Here is a 24,598-nt window from a genome sequence, read left to right as displayed (position 1 = left end):
GCCACAGCTTGCTTTCAAACATAAGCAAGCAGGGTTACACGGCGGCCAGGAAACTGTGTAAAGAATCACAGATAGTGAACGTAGCTACAGCATAGCAAATTGGGGTAGTAGGATTGTGTGGAATGCCACAAATACCACAAGGGTTTTTCATATATTAATGTATTATGTTGTGGGGACAGGACAGGATAGTGCATCAGGACAAGACAATGTATGTGTACACACCAGCATACTGGGCTAGTGGGATTGCATGGAATGCCACAAGGACCACCAGGACTTTTCAGATATTAATGTAGTCTGTTGTGGGGATAGGTAAGGAAAGTGTATCAAGACATGACAGTGTATATGTACACTGCAGCATACTGGGCTAGTGGCATTGCATGGAATGCCACAAGAACCACAAGGGTTTTTGGGTCTATACTACATAGTCGAAGTATGACAACTTCAAACATTATATGGTTGAAACCATAAGTTCGAAGTTGTTATACTTTGATTGGAAAAAAAGAAAGAAAAAGAACATGCCTGAGGGTTGTAAGATGGGGGGCAATCCCCCCCCGTGCCCTCCACACCCCTCCGCCCTTTAAATATACCAACTCCAAGGTCTTGCTAAAGTGCAGTAAAGGAAATTTTCCCTTTGCTGCACTGTAGAGTGACCTCATAGTTGGTATATTTAAAAAGCAGGGGGTGTGGGTGGTGCAGGGGGCTTTCCCCCTGCATATAACCTTTTATTTTCTTTTTCCTCTTTTTTAATTTTTTTTTATACATAGTCAAAGTTCTGTAATTTCGGACATATGTGTTTGCACTTATGGTAGTCGAAGTTACAGAACTACGACTATGTAATATAGACCCGGGTTTGTCATATATTAATGTATTATGTTGTGGGGAGAGGGCAGGAAATTGTATTAAGACAGAACAGTGTATGTGTACACTCCATCATACTGGGCTTGTGGGATTGCATGGAATGCCACAAGAACCACCAGGGTTTTTCATATATTAATGTATGTGTTGCAGGCACAGGACAGGACACTGTTTGTAGTGCTGAGTATTGTGGACTCCCTTTCCAGGCAGTCTAAACAAGTTGTGTCAATGATCTGTAAGGGTACATGGACTGCCATTTATAAGAAACAGTCATGGGAAGTGCGTTTATTGAACAGGGACACATAGATGAAGTTTAGGGATGAACACCAGGAAGGAGGATAGGTGAAACATAGTAATGTATTGCACATGAAGAAATGTAAAAGGAAGACAGTTGCATCAGGAACACTAAACACATCTCCACATGACATAGTATGGACTGCTCAGTGACAAATGCATATGATGCGACTGTCACACAAGGTGACATAACAGTGGAGGATGTCTGTGTGATATAAGCATCTAGACATGAGCAATGTAGAGGACATGTATCATGGATGTTAAATACAATAGGGGTTGGGTGCATATTGTGAAGCTGTGCAAACCAATTTGCCTGAGTTTGCCTGAATTGTCAGCAGAGGCTTCCAACAAGTAGGACACAGATACAGGCTCATGGCCAGCAGTAAAACCATCACTCACTATCATGGAGAATATCAGAATAATGCCACCACTAATACCCATGTCTTTGATGCAACATATTTGTTTCTGAGTGAGCATAGATGGTTTTGCACCAACACGCTTGTACGATTATTAAGACATGTCAGCAATCTATGAGTGTAACCAAGCACACTCCTGGCAGTAACATATGCAGGAGGTGTGAGGAGACACACTTGACATTATGATCACTACAGGCTAGTTGACTGGTATGCATGGCAGAGATATATATGGTACAGCTAGCACTGTCACAAATGTAAATCATACAATCAATGTCATTAAACAGCTATGTATGTCATGAGTGCATCACTGAAACAGATATCACACATACATGTGTTATTACACCTTGATGGGGTTATGTGCTACCAGACAGTAATGTTTATACAACAAAACTAATACCTAGGTATGCACAAATAGATGTACGACAGCTCACAGTGACAAACGTAATACATTTCCATTAAACATCATTGAAAGATGTGTATAGAGGGACATGAGGAAGAGTGCATTATACTCAGGCATTTGTGTAGTTTAGGCTGTGAACTATGAAAGTATTATGGCCTGTCATGTAAATGTCCTACACATACTCAGTAGTTGTGTTACATACACGGGAGTACTCACCACTGTGGACACACACTGGTGGACATTCCACATACCATATATCCCAGGACACAATCCACATACCAACTGGTGTGCTGATAGGGTGTGACATCTGTATGATCCGTGATTTGTGCATTTGTTTGCATAATGAAGCAAATTCCTGCATGTTTTTTTTTTCTTCATCTCATGTGTTGTCATGGCTGTGGCAGCAATCTTTGATGTGTGTTGATACTGTCTGCATTATACCAATATCAGTTGGAGTCAGTGATTGTCCAGAATCTGTAGTCCTCCAGGCAGGTGTTAGGACATAGGGTTTGTATGTCATTCTTGACATCTGTGCTTTCAATCATGCACAGGAAAGGGCCTAGCAGGCAGTCCTGATGTACATATTTGTTCAATGGACACAAGATATATGTCACTTCACACATTTCTACATATTTAGATGCCACATATGTGATTCACCATTCTACCCACTTGGTGATATAGGAGTTGACGGCCACATCTGTCATTGTGGAGTGAATACCTCAGTGTGGACTCCTGTGCACTGCCTTGTTCTTTTCAAGTTCCACAGAATGATGCTGTTTGAGGTCATCTGACAGATGTATCAGACATAGATGTAGCATCAAAAACTCATGCATGTCTGTTGCCCACAGTTGGGATATTTCTACTATCCATATAGAGATCAGGAGAGTCAGGATGTGTCTATACATGCATTCATCAGGTGCTGTCTCCAGCCCACTCCGATGAAAGCATGTGGATGTATACCCTTCTATGGGAATGTAGTCCATCTGGATGGTGTGTTCAAGTGTGTAATCACACCATGTCAGGTAAGCATATATTCTGAGTCACAGGCATATAGGCAAGTCCATTGTTTCTCTGTGCTAGATCTGCATGAAGGTAACACAGTGCATACTGCCTATCTTGATCTGTCCTAAGTTTTGGACACAATTCCCCTACTTAGGTATCATTGACAAACTCTACCAGCTGGAGATTAACATTCTGTCACTAGATGGTTAACCACATACTGTGAAAGTTGTTGAATCATCCTCTACCATTGCAGCTGTCACAACTGGTGTACCCCAAGGACCTGAGCTGCTCCCTGTACTGTTTGGAATCTATTTCTTAACAGTCCAGACTACAAAATATAACCTGTAGCTTACCAGGTTTGCTGATTCATGCATAATGGTTACAATCATTGTGTCCACCAATCATGTGACTATAGAATAAAAGGGACTAACACATACAAATGATTGGTGCCAAGGCCACATTGTCTACTAATAAATACAGAATGTGCCAGGATTTTTGTCTTATGCAAAGTGTAATTTCCTGGTAAATATGCCATTGACAACACTCGCACTACACTGAAGGGAGTGGTGTCAGATTTGTGAACACATGTAGATAGCAATCTGAACTTCCACCAAGTGTCCACAGTGGTATGGAAAAGATACACCATGCACCTCAGAAGTCAGGCCATTGTACCCAGATCTGAGGAGGATATGATGGCACTATACTCAAACCGTATCTGAACACTAATACAGTATAATGGCTCCTTTTGCATGTACCTTACCAGACATCTGCAGCAGATGGACAGACCACAATAGTTTTCACCAAGAAAATACAGGTCCTACAAACCATGCCATGATGTGAGTGAATATAATGAAAGCCCTGTTCCTGAAATCTGCATTGGAAAGGATGATGTGACTTGTGCCTGGACTACAGGGCATCTCTGACCCTATCCTAATGTGTATATTGCACATCTGCAAATCAGCAGTCTGTTGAGAGGAAGATTTGTAAAAGCAAGTCCCACATAATGTTGTGAAATGCTCTCTTTACTGTCAAGTAAGTGCACAAACACACGCACTTGACTGCAGAGAGAATAAACCCCCTACCTATGCACACCTGTACATAGGCTATAGAGCACAATACTTTACGCAATGGCAAAAGTTTGACTTGGAGTGTCTCAGACAACACTTTATAGCTGATGACATTAACAGTGTCTGTTGAGGCAAATATAACATTGTCCCACTTCACACGCACACACACGTCAGATTTTTATTTGGCTGCCAGTCAACTTATAGTGGCTGACATCAGCAGTGCATGTTGGAGAGAAGAAGTTGAGAGGCCTGCATGAAATGGATCTGTAGACATGTGCAAGTATCAAAATACTGTCAGTTCATGGTATTTGAGTGGTAACTACAGGACACACACTTCTGGCTAGACATACACACAGTTGACTGCAGTGAGAACAGACCCCCTACCTAAGTACACAGGTGGCAGAACTCAGTACTTTTTAGGCAAGTGCCACAGCACAAGTCTGCCTTGTACATGGCTGAAGGTGAACTTATAGTAGATGACATCAGCAGGTCATGTTGGAGACAAAATGTTGGGAGACCTGCATCGGCTCATAGCTTCATGTGTACATAGGAGGCTTTTAGTGTAATGACTGCACAGTGCTTTGAAGCCTAGCTGTGTAAAAACACATAGACCCTTATTGAATATAGTTGGATGTTCAATGTTAGTAGAGTGATTTTGTAAGCAGCACAAACTGGCCCTCCCCTTGAGGGACATATGTGCCACCCCAGCGGTGACATTACAATCACCCAACCAGTAGTCGTGTTTGCACTTGAACATGGTCATTGAGGAGCACTGATTCACACTCAGTGGGAGTCTATTACAGAGGAGTATGAGTCATTGGGGGATATATCTGCCTCCCCAACATATTCTGTTTATGTCACAGACTAGGTTGAGAACCCTGGGCCAAGTTATTCTTGTCCCATTTGATTTGCAAATGTGCAGCATTTCCAGTACAGCAGGGTCTGAGACTGCTTTGTAAGACAGGCATAGGTCACCTCTCAGCAGCCTGCATGATATTAAGTACACTGTCAGGTCTTTCAGTCTTTCCATGTATGTCATGTTTGGAGGCCCTGTAGTCTCCCAGGCACAGCCCTGTGTTTTCTGCAATTGCTGCATGTGTCTGTTGAGGTACGGACAGAAGGGATCAGTGTACTCAGTTAGTAGTCTGATAATAGTAGAGTACAGCAGAGATATAACCACTCTGGGCTTGGATATGATGTCAATATACATGATGTGCACAATACAGAATGTGTGCGTCACCACTATGGACACAAAATGATGAAAGTGTAGATTGGAATCAACATGTGTTCCCAAGTCTCACAACACTGTGTCTGAGCTTAGAGAGGTGCTATGTATAGCATAATTAGCAAGGTTACTTCATTGCCAAAGGTGTCAATTAGTCATTGTAAGCTTCAAGGTTCAGTACGTGAGTTTGGCACAGATCATTTGTGTGTGGCAGCTCTTTCCATAATATGTTATCATTGCGGGAATTTATAATAATGCATCCAGTTACCAGTCATCTGCAAACTTGGTAAACCACAGGTCATCTACTATTGCCTGTTCTTCAGGGAAGTCATTTTCAAACAGTTGAGGGTCCAGCACATATCCTTGTGGTATTCTAATGGTAACTGGCTACTGGTGGAGGTGAAGTCCTCAACTTTGAGAGTGTGTGTTATGTCAGTGAGACAGTTGCCTATCCCTGTACTACTGTATGGCTTAATTCCCACATGTGAGATCTTACTTCCTTCATATATGACATAAAATGCATTGATGCAATTCATTAACTCTATTAACTTAACTTTTACTTTTAAGACTACCAATTCCTATTAGATAAGTTTTACTTTTAAGATTGACAGTTCCTAGGAGATGCACACTATACTACAGATTACAGCAACTTCTCCTTGGCATGTGCATATTTTGCACATATGCATGCTTTGATTATACAGATTACAATTTACAGCAGGGCATGTGTGCCACTGGTATAGAGCTTTTAGTTTAAACCTTTAAATTACAGATAATAGAATAATTAACAGTATTGTATAGTTGGGAAGTGTGGCCTTTGAACCCACAACCTCTGAGTAAAGTCTAATATTGTACTTTTGGCTTATGCTACAGACTAATGCATGCATACTTGCTTTTACAGTTGAGATATGCATACTCAGTTTGTGCCAACTCTATAAAATACCAAAAAGCTATCTTTAACTTTTAATGCTAGAATAACACTACTCTTCTGCTATATACATATCACTTGCTTCCCTCATTCTTGTCAGTTTAGCTCCATGGGATTGCACATTGACCTCACAGTCCCTGGCAGGTGTGGAAAAAATAGAACAGAACACCATTAGGAACACCAGTCTTGTCTATATTCCGTTTTTAAGTCTTACAAGTACTCTCTGTATTTGATACTTACACAGGTTGGGATGTCCTCAGTCTTAAATTCCCTGATCCAGTGGTTGAGGGTATCACTCTTCCTCCTCCAGAAGGCATTGTAGTAATGCCTACATTGTTCAGCAGTACAGGGATACTGGTGGCACTGGTTACTGCCCTGGCTAAACTACCCCAATCTTCAGAATTATACTGAGAGCCAGAATAGTCCCCCTGCAAACTCCTGGTACTGTGGTTCTTCACTGGGAATCCTATAAAAATCTTGGACTCTTTGACACCCCATCTCTGTACCCTAAACCTGACACTTTCCCCACAAACTCCTGCCATGTCTGCCATGGATCTAGAGCAATAGAGAATTATGTTTTCCCACCAATTCCAGTCATTTCATTTACACAGTGTTTGAAAATGTTGCAGCTGTACCTTGTCAAGTGTTATAAGTGAGAGTAACTATAATGGAAAGTGGAACAGCAGTAACACTGTATGGAATATGCTGTATTTGAACTTGGAACCTGTATAGGGCAGTCCTATACTTACATATGTTGCCACAAGAAGGATGGGAAACACTTTTCTATGTTGCAGATCATTGCTATAAGCTGCAATGTCACAACAATAAAACAAAGGTTGTACACCCTGTACTAAAACCATGACCATCTGTATTCCTGCCCTACATTTACACCTGTTGCCACAGGAATAGGTAAACCACATTCCCTAGTTTACTAATCATTCTTAAGGTCTAGCTGTTAACTGCTGTTCCTTGTCACTTAGTGGATTTGTGCAATGCCTAATAATATTAATTTAATGCATCCAGTTTCTCTCTGGGTCCTGTCTGGCCTGTTGTACAGTTTGTGCAAAACAGTGCATCTTGCAAACAGTGCCCCCCCCCCCCAAAAAAAAAGAAAAAAGAAAAAACAGGGAGAGTTACTTGAAATGAAGAAAAACAATCCATGGCATACATACTAGAAAATGTTACCACACATGAGATATTCCTACATAGGTCTGGATTAGAACTCTCACTTCAATGCACCTTCAGAACACAGGATGGGTGTTTTATCCCTCTTTGCCACTCAAACAGCTTTGCAGCAAAGAGCTTAAATCAACATGCACACAACCAACTGCAATAACATCTACACTGATATCAAACCATACAAGTGTTATTTGTACATGTATTAGTTTCGAATGTGGAACACATAGTGATCACACAGCCTATCATGATTATTCTTTGCAAATAATACAACCCTGACTTACATTTCTGTGTTTGTTGGCCATTTTTCATTTATCTAAGCAGTAATCTGAGACAAGCAGTTTTTAAGTCATTCTATATCATTGGCCTCAAAATAGTGTGAGGATATTAAGTGGAAATAATATCATATGCAGTTGCCAACAAATGTAGGGCAGATTGGATGTTAAGGGACACAACCTGTGACTTGTGTGCTGGTGACTTACATTTCCAACCTTACATCTAACACTTTATAGATCTAACCTGACACACCCAATGGAAGTAAGGCAGACTGTGGTGTGTTTTCTTTCTACCAACCACTAATCATTCACATGTGCAGTCAATTAAAACCAAACACTGAGGGAGTGCCTACACTATATTTACATCTCCTACATGGATCCAAGTTTTGGGGATTTAGCAATTATAATGAGTTCACACCTCATTTGCATATTCATCCTGAATGTGCACCATATAAAAAGGCAACCATGGCGCCAAACTGATGGTGAGGAGAGTTGTATATGTTTAGAATACTGCAGAAAATACTTTTCTTCAAGACATATCTGTACAGAGGAGTATTGAACTTCAGACGCTATGCTTCCAATTTGTCACCTACATACTGCATATGCTGTAATGTATTTAAGAAAATTTTGAAGCAAATGCTTTTACAGTTTTATCTGTATCCGTTAGTTAGAAATGTACTGATGGCATGGGCATGTTTGTCAAGCCATTTCAGAGGTGTACATGATTGCCAATACATGGAAATAGAATGCTGTGGGATAAATATGTACAAATGTTTCAGGGAGAGGTCCTTTGATAGCACTTTTAGCATTTCAAAGACGGTTTGTGAGCAAAATTGGTAATTTTCCTGTTGTTTTGGGTTGGGGAGCAAAGCTCAGTTATTGTTATCACACAATTCTAAGTGCAGGGCTGCTTTCAGTCGAGACGAGAAACTCACGCTAAATGTAAATGTAAACACAGTCCAAACACCAATTGCGTGAATCTCTGATGGCAATAAAATGAAATGAAGTATTCAACAGACGAAAATACACTCGTGAAAAATAAATGAAGCTTTTATTCCATAGAGTAAGCGCTTTCGCCAAAGGCTTCTTCAGACTCTTATTACAAAGTAAAACCATAAAAAACGCTTTTAAAAACTTCACAAAGCTTACTATTGGTCATTCCACAACTACTTGTCACATGATGTACTGAATTAAAAAGACATGTACTGAGTTATAATAACATAAACGTAACATCCTCTCTTAATAAAACAACAGCATATGTCGGAAATATATACTTAAAAATCCGTATTGTAAACACATAAAAATAAATGCACACCTAACTGAACATTGAATGTGTATAAAACAGTGTATAATATTCCGATCCACTAGTGCATTTATTAAAAAACCTTAATGTTCCCAGGACATACCCGTAACATATGGCTCTAAGAAACTAACGAAGGTATCTGTGATACAATGCAACACTCCATCAACAGTGCGTAAAAACCTTAATTTCAAGTACTTCATAGTTAATGGTGATAGTGCTTTAACATGACTTAGTATAAAAAGTAAAACCTAAATTACAGTGCTTACCATGCGATACTCGCTTCCTGTAAACATAGTGCGTATCTCATCATGATTATACGTCCTAGAAATACTCACTAATACATTTGTTTGTTTAAATCCTTAAGAATCCCAGGGCATGTATATAACAAAATACTCTATAAAACTAAGGTAAGTATCTACAATACAATCTACGTGCTACATCCAATGTGTGTAGATACTAATTCCTGGTAACTCATAACATGTGGATGTTGTACAAATACTCTGTATGTAAACGCATAACTTAAATTACATACATCTCTGTACGACAATCAACTCCTAAGAGCAGGGAGCATACTACTTCGTGATTATATGACTTAAAATACTCATTGTATAGGAAAGGTTGTCGGGAATCTATATAAACCTTTTATATCTCTTGTCTACATCACAGGCTCGGGGCTGTCAGTAATAGGCTGTCATATCCCCATGGTACATCTAATGTGGTTTGATAAAAATCTCATCACCTACGTAACCTCCTACTCTTCAAAAATGGCTTGAGTTGTACTTTATCATTGAGGCCAGGTGGTCTGTCGGACCTTAGTCTTATGATCCACCTCGTTTCCTGTTCTAATGTTCGATTAATTAAGTCCCCACCTCTAAAGCCTTGAAAAATACATTGAATAACACAAAACCTAAAATTGTGATTTGTACCTGCCATTCTGTTGTGTCTGGCCAAAGCATTAGTTTCCGTGCCCACTCTGATGTGATAAGTGTGTTCCCTGACCCTTTCCTTAAGTGATCTATTGGTTTTCCCTATGTAATATCCATTACAAGCTAAACAAGTGGCCATGTATATCACATTCCTACTTTCACAGTTCGTGTTGGTTTTAAATTTATAGATACGTCCTGTGGTAGGATGTTTAAAAGTAGTATCTTTATTTATGTAGTCACATTGGTTACAGTGACCACATGATACAGTGTTTCTATCCTCTGTAGACCTAATTTTTGATTGGTACCTTGGTCTACATAAAATATTCTTTAAATTAGGATGATTTTTATAGGCTATACGTGGTACTGAGCCTATGATTTCACTGACATCCCTATCTGATTTCAGAATTCCCCAATGCCTATTCATGGCTCTTCTCACTTCCAGATTCATCCTACTGAAAGTGAGATTAGCTCTGACCTCAGTTGTAGAAGAAGTTAAACTATTTGTTGTTCCGTCCTGTGCCATAAAATATGGTTTGGCAGTACTTTTCCTTAAGGTTTCCACTATATAAATAGTATCTAATATTTCTTCTTCCTTATAACCCCTTTCTAGGAATCTCTCCTTCATATCCTCTATTCCTGTATCATAATTCTCTTGTTCTGAATTTAATCTTGACACTCTCATAAATTGTCCTTTAAGGACATTTTGAAAAACATGTCCGGGATGCATGCTTTGTCTATGTAGTATATTATTCCTTTGGCATCCTTTCCTATGAATGGTCGTGTTAATCATACCATTAGCCATCCTGATTACCTCCACATCCAAGAATGGTAAACTCCTATCTGAAAAATTCAAGGTGAATTTCAGAAAGTCCGTCGTGTTATCCAGGTAAGATACAAAATTGTTTAGGGAGGGTTCATCCCCCAACCATATGAAAAAGAGGTCATCCACGAACCGGCAATACATACCAACGTGTTCAATGAAAAGTGGATTATCATAAAGGTAAACATCTTCCCACCTAGCCATAACTAGGTTGGCGTAGCTATTGGCACAGGATGTGCCCATAGCTACGCCATCCTTCTGTAAATAAATAACTTCTTGGAATGCAAAAACATTATTAGTCAATACTGTCTCAAGTAATAATGCAATGAGATCCAACTTTCTATCAGAAAAATCTGAATGTGTTTTCAAATATTCAGTTGTCAGTCTTATGCCTGTGTCATTGGGAACATTATTATTATTGAAATCTTTTTTTTCACTTGGCCTAGGGATAGGAATTTAAACTCACAATCTAATTATGGTTCAAATGTATTGCAAAGGCCTGTAGGTATAACAGGCAAAAATTATGTGAATGGGGTTTTAAGCACACCCGTACTTAACTCTGAGAGATTTCCACGCAGTAACATTTTAGAAGACAGGACAACGAGCAGATTGGCCTCAGGTAATAAGCATAGTGATAGTGCTAATATTTCAGGCATTAGTATGAATACAGGGTCTAACCAACAAGATATAGTACCTAGTAATTCAGTGACAGAGGCTGGGAGCCCAGCCCGGACACAAGAATTTTTCAGATAGGAGTTTACCATTCTTGGATGTGGAGGTAATCAGGATGGCTAATGGTATGATTAACACGACCATTCATAGGAAAGGATGCCAAAGGAATAATATACTACATAGACAAAGCATGCATCCCGGACATGTTTTTCAAAATGTCCTTAAAGGACAATTTATGAGAGTGTCAAGATTAAATTCAGAACAAGAGAATTATGATACAGGAATAGAGGATATGAAGGAGAGATTCCTAGAAAGGGGTTATAAGGAAGAAGAAATATTAGATACTATTTATATAGTGGAAACCTTAAGGAAAAGTACTGCCAAACCATATTTTATGGCACAGGACGGAACAACAAATAGTTTAACTTCTTCTACAACTGAGGTCAGAGCTAATCTTACTTTCAGTAGGATGAATCTGGAAGTGAGAAGAGCCATGAATAGGCATTGGGGAATTCTGAAATCAAATAGGGATGTCAGTGAAATCGTAGGCCCAGTACCACGTATAGCCTATAAAAATCATCCTAACTTAAAGAGTATTTTATGCAGACCAAAACATCAATCAAAAATTAGGTTTACAGAGGATAGAAATACTGTATCATGTGGTCACTGTAACCAATGTGACCACATAAATAAAGAAACTACTTTTAAACATCCTACCACAGGACGCATTTATAATTTTAATACCAACACGAACTGTGAAAGTAGGAATGTGATATATATGGCCACTTGCTTAGCTTGTAATGGTTATTATATAGGGAAAACCAATAGATCACTTAAGGAAAGGGTTAGGGAACACACTTATCACATCAGAGTGGGCACGGAAACTAATGCTTTGGCCAGACATAACAGAATGGCAGGTACAAATCACAACTTTAAGTTTTGTGTTATTCAATGTATTTTTCAAGGCTTTAGAGGTGGGGACTTGATTAATCGAACATTAGAACAGGAAACGAGGTGGATCATAAGACTAAGGTCCGACAGACCACCTGGTCTCAATGATAAAGTACAAATCAAGCCATTTTTGAAGAGTAGGAGGTTACGTAGGTGATGAGATTTTTATCAAACCACATTAGATGTACCATGGGGATATGACAGCCTATTACTGACAGCCCCGAGCCTGTGATGTAGACAAGAGATATAAAAGGTTTATATAGATTCCCGACAACCTTTCCTATACAATGAGTATTTTAAGTCATATAATCATGAAGTAGTATGCTCCCTGCTCTTAGGAGTTGATTGTCGTACAGAGATGTATGTAATTTAAGTTATGCGTTTACATACAGAGTATTTGTACAACATCCACATGTTATGAGTTACCAGGAATTAGTATCTACACACATTGGATGTAGCACGTAGATTGTATTGTAGATACTTACCTTAGTTTTATAGAGTATTTTGTTATATACATGCCCTGGGATTCTTAAGGATTTAAACAAACAAATGTATTAGTGAGTATTTCTAGGACGTATAATCATGATGAGATACGCACTATGCTTACAGGAAGCGAGTATCGCATGGTAAGCACTGTAATTTAGGTTTTACTTTTTATACTAAGTCATGTTAAAGCACTATCACCATTAACTATGAAGTACTTGAAATTAAGGTTTTTACGTACTGTTGATGGAGTGCGTTGCATTGTATCACAGATACCTTCGTTAGTTTCTTAGAGCCATATGTTACGGGTATGTCCTGGGAACATTAAGGTTTTTTAATAAATGCACTAGTGGATCGGAATATTATACACTGTTTTATACACATTCAATGTTCAGTTAGGTGTGCATTTATTTTTATGTGTTTACAATACGGATTTTTAAGAACATATTTCCGACGTATGCTGTTATTTTATTTTAAGAGAGGATGTTACGTTTTATGTCATTTTAACTCAGTTTATGTCATTTTAATTCAGTACATCATGTGACAAGTAATTGTGGAATGACCAATAGCAAGCTTTGTGAAGGTTTTTAAAAAGTTTTATACGGTTTTACTTTGTAATAAGAGTCTGAAGAAGCCTTTGGCGAAAGCGCTTACTCTATGGAATAAAAGCTTCATTTATTTTTCACGAGTGTATTTTCGTCTGTTGAATACTTCATTTCGTTTTATTGCCATCAGAGATTCACGCAATTGGTGTTTGGACTCAGTTATTGTTATGGCACAAACAAGGATATGTTGCTCTTGCTACTCTCCTTGTTTTGCATCCTGCCTGATGTTAGTACTTCAGATCTCTAGACTGTTTTATGTTTCTCCAGTGGATAACACTGACTGGCTACCTTTTCTGTTTTATCTGGAAACAGTTATTTTGTAATTGCGTGATACTTATATGTGTTATCTCTGTGTTGTCTTTTAGGACACCTATGAGTATGCCACCCAGACATGTCAATCCACATAGACCCTCCTTCACTGAAGCCAAGAATCAAGTGATTTTAGATGGCTTCAGGTAAGATGGTGCTTTTCTTCTGGAAATGGGATGAAGAAATATGGCACATAGGTTGCAAATATGGTGGCAGATAGTAGATGATGTCAGTGCCGTGGGTGGTCATGGCAGAACATACGAGCAGGTGTGCCACAGGGTCACTGACATGATCATATCTGCATGGAGGAGAGCAGCTACAATGGGCTGTGACCAGATGGCTACTAGCAGAGGGCCTGCTAGGGAGCCACTACTATCCCCCTGTTAAAAGTTCCTGGCCAAAATCAGTGATCCAGACAGCTCTCAGAAGAGTGCAGTACAGCATGTCCAGGATGTTGGAGCAACAATTTTTTCAAGACAGCAAGCACATCCCAGGAAGAGCATCCAGGTATGCTTGGTTATCTGAGCAGTTGCATACTGTTGTATAGCAAAACAATTTAAATGAATAAGTTAACTCTGTGTCACATGTCTTTTTTTGGGGGGGTAATTCAAGATTGCTACAGTTATAAGCTTAGGTAAGAGATGTTAGTCAGATTCTTGTTGGAATTATAGTTAATGGCTATAAAATGCTAAATGTATTACCCCATGTGTTACTGTTAATTGTGATGATGTTGCCCTTACTTCTTACTTAATTTCTTCCAGGACTGTCTGGACTACAGAGGAGTATTTCATCTGCAGATGGTAAAGGAAACATTTTTATGTCAGCACTGCTGAGCAATTTAAAGAAATATTTTGGTGTGTGTGACGTTGATCACAGGCCTGTTATGTGTATTGCTGTACTGTCTGTAATAGTGGCAGCACTGTTAATTTGCTAGCATATATTGCACTATTGTAGTGCAGGTATTAATTCCTCTGTTTCTTGCTTTTTATCACAGGTGATCATGATAGTGAGAGTGTGGGCCCTGTGCTGCCTGATGTCAGTGTATCAGCAGACAAAGTGAGGCACAGCTGGGGGGGTGCAGAGTTTGAATCTGACACTAAGGTTGACATACAGCCATCCCATGCACTTCCACTGAACACAGCCAGTAGGCCTACTCTTACCCAGTCCAGGGAGCACACAGATATAGGACCAGGTGGAGGGTGAGGACATTGATCAGGGAATTGTGACTACTGTTGCTTCAGTGTCTGTTGAGTCCAGCCATACCCAAAGTATGGGTGAGGTGTCACGCAGGAGGACTGATAGGGGTGATTGGAGGGGTCCTGCTGTCTCTCTTCTACCTGTTGCATGTGTTTCTTCCTGTGCTACTCAACATATGTATAGGGCCATCATGGAGGCATAGGCTCATTCCCATAGATGCTCCAGACAAATGCGCAGGGTTGTGGATGTGGCTGCCTCCACCATGTTGCCAATTTACTTGATCAAATAAATGACAGTGTCTGTGATGGACTAAGGGATGCTTGTAATGGAACACGCAGTGTCTGTGATGGAACATCTGCTGGGAGGTAAACAGCTTCTTCATGGGTGTAGGTCAGCCACATCATCTGCTGTCATCCAATGTCGCCATGACTGATCATGCTCCCATAGTGGCAGTACTTCCACTGTTCTGTCAGTGAGTGTGCTGTATATAACCAGATGTGGCAGGCCATGAGGTGGTCATCCTGGGTGTCTCCAAGAAGGGAGCTCATCCAGCAGACATCAGTCATGGTGAGGTAGCAGCACTGCATCTGACCCTGGGCATGGAGGTGCCAATAAAACTCCTGGCAGAGCCAGTTACTATGGTTGGGGATGACAATGATGCACTGACACTTCTCCATGCATGGCTCACACCTGCCTGACATACCTAGGTGCAGAGCCAGCACAGACCTTGGCTGTGTTCAAGCAGACACTCACATGGCAATTTCACCTGGAGGACCCCTACAGACACACACATCTGTTACTCATTTTGTCTCATTGGCCATTTGTTGATTTATCCAAATGTCTGCCTTCTTCTCTTTCTCACTCAAACACACTCACTGACCTTTTGTATTAGTCTAGGCTTCCACCCCCCCCCCCACACACAGACACACACACAACACACTGTGCAAGTGATGATAACTGTGCCATATCCCCGTTTTCTATATTTTTGGATTCAAGGATGCAAAAGCTTTGTTTCTGTTGCTCAAGGTGCATAGCTAACAATGCTTAGTATATCTGCATTTGTGATGTTGAACTGGTAATTGTACCTTTGACTTATATTGGCCTTAAAGTTAGACAGTTGATAGCACCGGGATTTCCCACCCTAATAGTGAATGATCTTGTGAGGTATGTGAAGTCAGAAACTGCAATGAGTATCATTATTTCTAACTTCTCTCTTTAATCATTTTCCAGTACAAACATGCAGTGCTAAACTGAAAGCATGCAATGATCATAAGTACTTTTGAGACATATGACTAGGAGAATCTTTGATGCCTGAGGCCTGCTACTTAACAATGGGCACATAAGTCAAAAAGTATCTGCTGTCACATATTAAGGTGAGTTCTGTACATATCTGCCACCTTTTACTAGCTTACTGGACCAAGTAATGAAATGTAAGGCTATGCCACACAGTCATATTAGTAAACAATACACTCCAGGTTCAAGACTAACGTTGTAAATGCAGCAGTTGAAACAGTTTTAGTTCAGGGCTGAATCTGTCTGATGCAAGTAGTACACAAGCAATACACGGGGAGGTAAAGGCTGTTTGAGCTGCCCGTTATCAATATTACTATATGTACGTATGTGAGTAGGAGGAAGGTTTTAGATACTTAGGTGGTGAGTGAGTGTGCTATGCGTAGTCTCTTAGCCAATGCAAGGGCATACTGAGCATGCTTACTTCTGCCTACACCCCATAGCTGCTGGTGGTTCCCCCTGTGACTCCTCATCTGCCTGTGACTGTGGTGACCTTGACATTGGTGGTGGGATGTGTGCCCCTTCCCCTTGCTAATCCTGCTGAAGCTGTTTTCTCAGGATGATGATGTGTAGCATGGCACATACTGTGAATATTTCAATACATGTACATGGATTGAACTGCAGGGCTCCCCCTGATGTATCAGTGCACCGTAACTATGATTTCAGCAGCTCAAGCACATGCTCTGTAATGTTTCTTGTTTGAGCGTGTGCTCATTATGGCATTCTTCCATGAGTGTGTATGTATTTCTGATGGGTGTCATTAGCCACGGTTCCAGTGCATAGTCTGCACCCCCCAGTAAATGCCTCTGTAGGATATCCCCTATAGCAAACATCTGATACAGCTGGGAGGTGTGCTAGATATGTGAATCGTGGTAACTGCCAGGGTTGCTAGTACATACATTCAAGATGAATCCCTTGGCCTTACACATGACTTGGCAGTTGACAGAGTGTTAATCCTTTCTGTTAATGTAGAGATTAACCTGTTCCCTGGGTGGTGCCTTAATTTCTACATGTGTGCAATCTGTGGCACCCAGTAATTCAGGGTAGTGTGCTAAAAGGTAGAACTCCTGCATATTTCTGCCCTTCTCATCAGAAATGTGGGGAAAATATATGTGGTCACTGCCATGTTAGAACATAGCATTCAGGAATTGGTGGAGGATCCCGGATGTTGATGCCTGTGACACCCCCAGCATGTCCCCTGTTGGTTTCTGAAAAATACCTGTAGCTACCATTCTAAGAGCTATTCATACCATTTTCTCCACTGGAAGGGATTCCCTTTGGTTGGCTCTGGTTCTGAGTTGAGGACAGCAGAGGTCACAGAGCTCTTGTCATGTGTCCCTATCCACACGCTAGCACTCTACAATTTCCATATCATGTAGGTTGTGAAAAATTAAACAGACCTTGAAAACTCTTTTCCTTCTCAGCCTATGCCTATTAGCAACAGCAGCAGCAATGGTTTCAGCCTATAGCACATACAAATGAATTAAATCAACAGCAGCCCCTAACAGTCTGTCTGTGTAGACTCCTTTCCATGCTGTATTCCAAAAGTTTTGGAATCCACAGGAAAAACCAACATGGAGTCTACATGGATACTTTACAGCTTGTTGAATAGCTAAACTGTGTTGGATTGGTTAATTAGCATGCAATTCAGTTGGTTATGCTAATATTAGCATGACACAGTGTTTACCTTCTTTGTGCAGTGGTGCCCACTGCTACATGGCACTTAGTGAATCTAAAATGTCCACCACCCTATGTGCATCACATCGCTATGTGCACATGGTGAAAAATGACCATGTAGGCTTTACTGAATCCCCGTTGTTGTATTTGTATGAGGACATTAGTTTGGCTGCTATACATGGATAAGTGTGCTGCTTGCAGTGAACAAAAAGAAAATATTTCTCCACTCTCACATCCTTGCATAACTAAAGTGGCATAAGGTATAACAAGTGATAGCTTAACCTTCATGAATTACTGCTGAAAGGGTAGTGCCAAAAATACAGCCTGAGATGTGGTAATATTGACTTATTATATGAAGAGCAACTTTGCTGAAGCTGTTGAATGAGCTTCACTTAACTCTCTACTTCTGCTGAAAGGGTAGTGCCAAAAATACAGCCTGAGATGTGGTAATATTGACTTATTATATGAAGAGCAACTTTGCTGAAGCTGTTGAATGAGCTTAATTTAATTCTCCACTTCAACTTTACTGTGTCTAAAGGACATACTACAGTGTCTTGTATTCAGCTTTTTGTCTATGAAGGCACTCTGTTTTAGATATTTAAGTTACCTTTTGACTTAAAATGAGTATAGCAGTATACTGAAAAACTATATACTTAAATATTTTATCAATTACCAGAATATAACCTTTATATTGAGCTTGCCTGCCTGCCTTGAAATTTTGCCATAAAATGTTGTCTCCATTAGCAAGTGCAAGTCTCTACTGTAGTTTCCTAATAATATCAACCCATTCTTCGCCCTTGTTTCCCTCAGTACTGTCTACTGACATTAACTGCAGTATCATAGATGTTAGATGTCAGATAGGAATTCATCCTTCACTGTCTGTTTCAGCACTGTCTAATAAAATTAACTGCACTAATATGGAGGTTAGATGGTAAAGTAAAAAAATACATCACTGTTGTTTAGAATCCTACTATAACAAATACCTGTTTTATTTTCCATCATGAAAACTACTGATGGGATTTTTTGCACGAGTTAAGATATGCTTTAGCGATACACATATCGTTTCATCAGTTAGCAACAGGAGAACGATGTGGGAAAGCAGTTCACCGGAAACAGACATACAGGACGATCAACTCATCATCTGTCAGAGTATGTTAGATCGGGCACAGCCAGTAATGCTGACATACCCTAAGCCTTCAAAGAAATGAAACCTTGTCAGTGGTGCTGATGGCAAGAATAAGCCAGTGCTGCTCAATACATAGTGCAGCAACTGCTGACATATTTTTCAGCTGCTCTGACATTTTTTGCCAGCCTTTCCCTTATATCAACATGCACAAACAGTTAGGGCAAATCTTGTGCTAATGCCTATAAAATGTGAAAATTTTTACTTGCCTCATTTAGTGTCACTATGCACTCATGTGACTGCATGTCTTCATTTGCATCTATATGACTAAAATCTATTAATCAGAAACACCCTGCACATTTCTAAGAACCACAGCAAAGGCCGGTGTGTGCTATGCGTTTAGTCTGTGACTTCTTGTCTTTGTTTTTCTGTCTGTATGTGCATGTAATCCTTCTTTCATGTATAATTAAGCTATTCAATAAGTTAAGGCTTTAGACAGGCTATGTGTTTAATATTGATTTGTTTGCATATTGAATAAACTTGTCATTTTTGCAGTACTCCTGCATGGCATTCACGCATGCTGAGAAGAGTAAAGAGCATAAATTCCTTTGTAGTTACAGAGAGGATATTTTTGATGGGCAACTAATTTTCAAATGGATGCTTGAGGCCAGTTTTTCAGATATATGGGATTAATTCTTCATGTGTGTGTATAAGACCAACCTGAGGACTTTGATTCTAGAAAATAACAAGAAATGGTTGATAGTATTAATGGCCTTAGAAGGGTCAAGGGATGTTGTATACACTTTCCTTTCCTTTCCAGGTTAAGTTCTATTCACACAAATATTACCAGACAGAGGTAATAATTAGCCAAATGGCTGGTATGGACTTTGTGTTGCAAGTCTGATAAACATGTGCTATGCTTAGAAGATTTTATAGCAGTTAATGCACAGCACTTCCTAGTATTTCTGATACTTGGAGACCAGCTGGCACAGTGATTAAGATTTCTGCCTCCCATGCACAAGGTGCATGTTTCAATCCTGACCTCTGGCCAGTCCCTGAATAGAGTTTGAATGTTTTTCCTGTGTCTATGTGTGGTTCCTCCCATCTTCCAAAAACATACTGAGTGTTTCCACCTCAAACTTATCGAAGAATGGAGTTTGTTGTAGGCAGCAGAGCAGACTCTAAATGGTGCCCTATACAAGGAAGAGTTGTATGGATCAACAATTTTGGGCATCAGCTACAATGTGCAGCATCCTCTAGATAAGGGAACACAGATCACAGACTGCATGCCATGGCAGGAATAGACACTTGATGGTGTAATAAGTTCCTCTAGATGATTCCGCCATGTTGATTAATGTCAGCAAAAATGTGCATGGGTATTTGCCAGCGATAAGTAGGTTGAAGACCTGACCTATGTCACCCATCATAATGGTGGGAGGTGTGTATGTGCTCCTATTGGCCAGTGTTTGCCTGCAATAAAACCCAACAACACTGAGTCAATAAGCTACTGGCTGACTGGTGTCTAGTTGCCTGGCTTGGGTTACCTGTGACAGCTGTGTTGAGCAAAAGCTGGAAGTAAAACCAATCAGCCTTACAAACATGAACTAAAGATTGCTACACTCACTGCCAGTTCTCTGACAGGATGCAGCTCAGAAGGGAATGACATGATGGTATGAGGGATGCTGGGCATCTTGTCTATTGAAGGGCAGTGCAGCAAAGACACATGACTTGTGATACAGAATCTACTATTCTGGAGGTGGACAGACCAGATATGGTGTGGCAATTTTTGTGAGGGAGAGGCTTTAAAAAACAGTGAGGTATATCACCAGAATTAGTGACTGATAAATGGCAGTCAGACTCCGGAGTAAGGATACAGCAGTATTCAAAATCTCAGCCTATGCCCCACAGCAGGGTTGTGACAGTGCAGAAAAGAGTGCATTCAGACAGCAGTTGCAGGACCTACTAGATAAAGAAGTACAACATAAATTGGTGCTAATAATGGGTGACAGGAAGGCATCTATTTGGACAGATAGAACATGATATGAGAACTGCCTGGGTTCACATGGGTGGGGCAACAGGAATAAAGAAGGAGAGACCATTCTAGACTTCTGTCTGGCAAATGGATTGATGCTGGTCAAAACATGGCTCAGCAAGAAAGACAGTTACAAGATCACATACAAGACTTTGCCAACATGCAAATCAGCATGACTTTCTCCTTGTAAGGAAAGGACATTTGGGTAGAAGCAGGGATTGCAAAGTCATCCCCAGTGAAATAGCTCACAGAATAAACTAATGTTTGCCACAATCAGTTACAAGCAGTGGTCAGAGAAGACTCTAGGGTCAACAGACAATAGGCTGATGACTTGGAAGTTAACCAGAGAGAAAGCACAAAAGTTCAAGGAAATAATCAAGGCTCTAGCACATCAGGAAGAAGAGCAAATATGTGGGAGCTGGTGTGCATTCAGGGTTCAGCTCTGAGCCTACTGCCATTCATACTGCTGAAAGACTACATTAATATACCAGTTGGAGGGGACAGATCAACACATTTGGAGCATGCAGACAATGTGACATTACAGGCAGATGCTGAGCAAGAACCTTAGTAAAGGATAAGGGAATAGAATGCAAAACTGAAGGCATGTGGGATGAAAATGAGTACAGATAAGACATTTGCAATGGCAGCAAATAGGGAAAATCAGAAGAGGCTGAAAACTAAGATAGAAGGGAAAATAGGAGAACAGGTTAACAGTTTCAACTATTTGGGAGGGGTGGTTGAGGGGAAGGGAAGTCTGAATGAGGAAGTCAAAGCTAGAATCAGAGGGGCTGCAGCCAACTGGCACAGAGTGTCAGAAGTAGTGCCAAAGAAGCTGAAAGGTAAAGTGTACAAACCAGTGGTGTGACCAGTACTACTGTATGATGCAGAAACCTGGGCAGTAAAGGCAGAACAGTTAAGGAATCTAAAGGTGATGGAGATGAAGTGCTTGAGACAGGTAGTAGGTTGCACACTATGGGACAGATGAAGAAATGAGGACATCAGGGCAGAAGCCAAAGAAGCTCTAATTGCAGAGAAAGTCAAAGAGAACAGATTAACGTGGTCTGGGCACAATGTGCAGAAAACAACTTGGGATTTGGGACAGAGAGAAAAAAACACAAGAGGAAATTAGGGCATCCAGAAAAAAAGATGGATAGATTGTGTGAGAGAAGAACTTCAATGGTCATGTCTGACTGTTGAAGAAGGTAGGAGAGTGGCATTGATGTTAACAGTTGACACAACACTTCAACCCCTTGCAGAAAATGGGGAAAAAGGGGGTTGATGATGATGATGATGATGATGAAACCCTAGTATTATTTGATAGATAAGGAAACACTTAAAATGGACAGCAATTTGCCTGAGTTGATGTGGAACCACCATTGTTTATGGGCTTGACTGAAAACGAGATGCTTAAATGAATTTGATTGAAGACTAATTGACTGAAAGCTTGTATGACTGAAAAGCAACTGACTGAAAACTCATTTGACTGAATCATAAATCATTGAAAATATTCAACATAGGATCATAGAAGATTACTAGGCTATCAATGTGGAGGTCATTTTAAGCCTAACCATTTCATCCCAATGTAATACCGTAGAAATGTTAGTCAATACTCAAGATTGCATTTAGTGATGACTGTCCATTCATAAGAAAGTACACCATAAAATAGCATTTTTGCAGGGATTCAAGCTCCTCTTCATCCCCACCATAAGGAGACCTTTGTCCCACACCCACCTTAATTATATATAATAATCCACAGTCGCACAACCTCTTGAGAAAAGAAAAAAAATACCCCAATACACAGTGAATCTCTGCTTGTGACCAAAATAAGCACACAAATCCACGAACAACACTTCCTTCAATGCTGGCCCCAATAAAGGCTGTCCCTCCTGTAGTTCTCCTTTTGCAGGGAAAATGAACTAAGTATAAAGACCAAGAGAACCAGGCAATCCATGAATAAGAAAGCCAAATTTATTAATTAACAACACAAAATAAAACACAAATTGCTGGATTAAGCACTTTCATCTCCCCTCCGGAGACTTCATCAGAATGAAGCTTCAGCAAACATTTCCCCATTAAAATAGCTGTAGATCATTCTTCATTGGTTACCTAATTAACTTCTTAAAGTAGATTCTAACATTCCCACTAGACTGTTGAATACATGAAAAAAAAAAAATATATATATATATATATATATATATATATATATATATATATATATATATATATATATATGTTGAATAAATATATATTAATTAAATCATTTTTTTTATAAAAACAGAAACCTAATATATAAATATAAATAATTAATCATGTTATGTATAAATGAATATTTATGTATTAAAATATTTATATATTTAAAAACGTTAAAAATATATCTTAAAATTATATCTTAAAATCATAAAACTCATCTTAATACCATAGCAACACAACTTTAGCAGCTCTCTTGGTCTTTATACAGTGAAGTTTGAGTTAGTTGTCCCTGCAAAAGGGGAACTACAGGAGGGACAGCCTTTATTGGGGCCAGCATTGAAGGAAGTGCAATCTGTGCTTGTGCACAAACACTGATTCACTGTGTATGATGTTTTTTTTTTCTTCAAGTGGTTGTATGGCTGTCAAACTATTTTACATATATATATATATATATATATATATATATATATATATATATATATATATATATATATATATTGGAATTCTGGGCATGCAGGGGGGCTTCTTGCCTGCCAAAACACTATTTTTATGTAATATTTTCTTATGCTGAATATTTTTATTGATTTATGATTCAGTGAAATGAGCTTGAGACAAATGGGTTTTCACTCCATTGCTTTTCAGACTGATGGTCTTTCAGTCAATTACTTTTCACTAACATTCTTTCAAATATGTCATTCTTATTTAAGTACTGTTCTGTCAAATGATAAACTATTTAGGGAACAGTGAGAGCTTTTTGTTCAAGGTCTTAATATGTAATGTGTTAACTAAACGTGCTGCTTGAATAGTTAATGAATAGCCTGAGAAATGTTGAACAAATCCATTTCTTTCAATTCTACTGAAAATGGCTGCTCACTGACTTAAGTATGAATGCTTTGGTTGTCTGCTCATTTCTTTTTCTAATTTATGCCAGACGTAGCATTGATTGCATTAGTTAGCAGAGTGACTTGTGCATGCACACCAGCAACACTGGGGTGCAGGGGCCATGACACATGTGAATGCTCTTTTTAATTTGCATTTCTTTCAGTAGTCACATTGTTTGCTTTTCTTTCTGACGAAGTTATACCTCAGGCACTTTCATTTCACAGATTGAATGTTACAAATGTTTCTAATGACATTTTTGTTACATAATCAATTCAACTGTGTGCTACTTATGCAGTGAAACTTTATTTAGAGTTGCAAAATGGTTAAATTATGCCACAGAAGTAGAAAACACACTAACATCAAATAAACATAAAAGACCAATGGAAAAAAAAAACTCAAAACATTAACATCATTCATTGTCATAAAATGATGTAACACGTTTGTGAATCAGTCTTAAATGTTTTAATTTCAATAAGCATTTAATGTTGGCACTGTTGCTGATG

This window comes from Protopterus annectens, chromosome 5.part0 (assembly GCF_019279795.1).
Source record: "Protopterus annectens isolate FY-2018-M chromosome 5.part0, PAN1.0, whole genome shotgun sequence".
Taxonomy (NCBI): Eukaryota; Metazoa; Chordata; order Ceratodontiformes; family Protopteridae; genus Protopterus; species Protopterus annectens.
Note: the sequence above shows the minus strand (reverse complement) of the source record.